Source organism: Erinaceus europaeus, chromosome 16, assembly GCF_950295315.1.
Source record: "Erinaceus europaeus chromosome 16, mEriEur2.1, whole genome shotgun sequence".
Taxonomy (NCBI): Eukaryota; Metazoa; Chordata; class Mammalia; order Eulipotyphla; family Erinaceidae; genus Erinaceus; species Erinaceus europaeus.
Window position 1 is genome coordinate 42,388,580 of NC_080177.1, and position 3,889 is coordinate 42,392,468.

Consider the following 3,889-nt stretch of genomic DNA (forward strand, 5'->3'; position numbering starts at 1 on the left):
ATGTCTTTATTAATTCTTGCTTGAGCCCAACAGCTAACATGCAGGTGGGCTAAAGGTATTGCATGGAAAATGGTGTCAGAGTTGGAAACAGGACTAGAAAGCTGGATCAGAGAAGCTTTCAAATATTATCTCCCAAATATGGGAAAAGTATATAAATACCATTCATTGTAAATCCCATCGGTCTGATCTGGGGCCCACAATAAAAAAAAAAATTTTTTTTTAAAAGCTTCTGCACAGCAAGACACTACTACCCAAACTAAGCGACCCCTCACAGAATGGGAGCAGATCTTTGTGAGGGAGATAGAGAAGGAGAGAGACACCGGCAGTACTTGCTTCACCACTCCTGAAGCTTCCCTTCTGCAGATGGGGTGTGGTGACACAAGCCTAGGTCATTGTGAATTGTAATATGGGCTTGACCAGGTGCAATACCGTCTGGTCCCCTCTGTTTACTTCTAAATTGGTACACAATAGTCATACTTGTCAGTTAGCTCAGTATGTTTGCTGACGTTTCCTGAAAATAATAACAAGAGGTGGGTTAAGTTACAATTTTCTTTTTTTTAATATTTATTTATTTGCTTTTATTGCCCTTGTTATTTTATTGTAGAAGTTATTGTTGTTGTTATTGATATCCTTGTTGTTGGATAGGACAGAGAGAAATGGAGAGAGGAGGGGAAGACAGAGAGGGGGAGAGAAAGACAGACACCTGCAGACCTGCTTCACCGCCTGTGAAGCAACTCCTGTAGGGTTTGGTATGCCCCTTCAATTAAGTTCAGATGGTGGTCCAGCCTTTGCTTCCCAGGTAACTCAGAACTTGGTAGGTGTCCTGGGGCAAAATGGAAATTACATTGTGCCTATAGGCTCCAAAGCTCAGGACAGGTGGAAAGGATAAATAGAACTTTAAAAGAGACCTTAACAATATTAACTATGGAGACTGGCATAGACTGCGTAACTCTCCTTCCCTTTGTCCTCTATAGAGTAAGAAATACCCCCTATACTGCAAAGCTGGCCCCATTCGAAATCATGTTTGGTCGTCCCCCTCCCATAATCCCAGCCTTGAGATCAGACTTGCTCTCTGGTATTAATGATCAGGACCTAGTTGCCTCTATACAGATAATAGTTCAAGTCCAAAAGCGTGTGTGGCCAAGACTGAAAGCAATATATGAAGCTGCACCCCCTCCAAACCCTCATCCCTACCAGCCCGGAGACTCGGTCTTGGCTAGACGCCACCAAAAAGATACACTTGAGCCCTGGTGGAAAGGAAGGTATACTGTCATCGTAGCCACCCCTACGGCCCTGAAGGTGGATGGTATCGGCCCATGATCCACCACTCCCATGTTGAGATTTCTGGGTACTTTTCATGGCACTAACAACCAGCAAAGGGCAAGCCCTATGTGGCCAATTATTACTAGTATGATTATTGTGGAGATATAGCATGGAAAGGGAAGAAAGAGGGCCTGAGTGAGATGGAGAAGGGAAAACACCTGAAACTTGTGATTGGAAGCAGGAAGTGGATCCTTGCAGGTTTTCATTATTTCATGATTATGGATAGAAGCTAAGAAACCTTCCTCTAGTACTGCTGACTGCTGTGGTCAAGAGGTTAAAGTGGTGGATGTTAAAAGCTAGAGGCCTGTGATCAAAACCCGTAGGGGGGGGCAGTGTGGGAAACTTGAGCATGTCTGGTTCTTTCTCTCCTCCTATTTTTCTCATTAGTAAATAAAATATTTTTTTAAAAAAATAATGACTCAAGTTTGAAGAACTGTTTTAGGCAATTCAAACCCTTAAGCCCTCTATTAGCTTCATAGTAGGCATACCCTCATATTAGCTTCATAGTAGGCATACCTTCATAGCAGGAAACCTTGTCTGAGAAACTGGAGGAGACTGCTGACTTGGTAGACAACATGAGGTGCAAGGGATCCCTGTCTGTGCTTAGAAGAGAAAACACCCAGCAGGAGGGAGGGGTTGGAGTGTGTTGTCTGCATGACTCACTGGAGGAGCAGAGTCTTTGGAAGGAAGTGGGGCCGAGTCTCTATGAATTCCATGTATGTACATTAAGGGGTGGAAAAGCACTTGAAGAAGCAGAAAAGCAAAAGCCTCAACCTTTACCTAAGCACATTACTGTTTTCTGCATTGCTAGTATAGACTCATCCAGAAAGAAACAATTTATTCCCTTTACACATGAAGAAACAAGTGTTTGTCCTTTATCAAGGTGTCCTGGGGAAGCATGGTGGTTCACTAAAAGCAAGTAACAGCCTTTCATTTGTATTACACCTAACCTCCGTTTTGGTAAATGATGAATAATGATTTAGAAATTTGTCTAGAAACCTTCATCAGTGATGTTATACTACTCCAATTAGCAAACCTTTGTTTTCCCGTAGGACAGGTGAGTTTCAGAATAAAGGGATGTTGACTGAAATGGATAACTGAGACTTTTAAAAAATTTTTTATTTATAAAGGAAACATTGACAAAACCATAGGGTAAGAGAGGTACAACTCCACACAATTCCCACCACCAGAACTCTGTATCCCATCCCCTCCTCTGATAGCTTTCCTATTCTCTATCCTTCTGGGAGTATGGACCCAGGGTCATTGTGGGTTGCAGAAGGTGGAAGGTCTGGCTTCTGTAATTGCTTCCCTGCTGAACATGGGCGTTGACAGGTCGATCACAAGTCAATCACTCCCAGCTTGTCTCTCTCTTTCTCTAGTAGAGTGGTGCTCAGGGGAAGCAGGGCTCAAGGACACATTGGTGGGGTTGTCTTTCCAGGGAAATCTGTTTGGCATCATGGTAGCATCTGGAACCTGGTGGCTGAAAAGAGATTTAACATATAAAGCCAAACAAGTTATTGACTAATCATGAACCTAAAGGCTAGAATAATGCAGATGAAAGTTGGGAGGTCTCTGTTTTGTAGATTTCTGGTACTCACGTGGGGGGCCTCGCAGCAGAGATAAGTCAGTACAGGCCTCTCATGTTAACTCTAGTGGCTAAAAATAGGAAAAGACCAGGAGACCATTTGGTTTCAAATGATCTGTTTATTGTATAGAAGGGAGGCTTTAAGTAAAGAAGGGAACAAAGGACATTTTTCATATGTGGCAATAATGATGGGTTTTGAAGGTCAGAACCCTCATTGTGAAGGTTCTAAAGAATGAGGAGAACTGATAGTGATAGAGGGGAGTTCCAGAATGATTAGTGGCAAGGGAGAAGCAGACAGAGAGGAGCCTTGAAGGCAGAGAGATAAGATAGAGGAGTTAGATCAAAGTGGAGGAGGGGGGTTAAGGGAATAGAAAGGAGAGCCTTTTGGTTAAGGCAGAATGTTGATATATGGAGTATGTGTGATCAAAGCAGGTGAACTATAATGAACTTTAAGCAAGCAAACCATTTGGTTATAACAAGGGAATGAGTTAAGTGTTAGGGGGTGTAGGTTCTTGTGATGCTTGGGAGATTGACAAGGGGAAACTGAGTCAAGAAAGCTTTTCCCCTCCATGTTCGACCCCTGAAAGGGAGAGACTGACAGGTGAGGTATCTTTTCAGACCTCCATCTTTATGATGGGAGTTCCCCTATGCTCTACCATGCTTTCACAATATTCCAACAGTAGATAGCTAGTAGGTCTATTTTAGTTCTATTCCAAAGGGCCCATGACTATACTAGTGTTTTTTTTTTTTCCCCTGAGCCTGACATCTGATATGCAGGTGGATCCAAGTTATTGTCTGGGGAAATGATATCATGGCTAGAAAAAGGACAAGAAAGCTGGACCAGGGAAGAGAGTAGTTCCCAAATATGGGAAAGGTATATAAATATTGTTGACTATAAACCCCATTGATTTGATCTGATCTGGGGCCCATATTCACTGGAACTTTTTAATGGCTTGTATTACTAGTCAAAGTAGCAGCTAG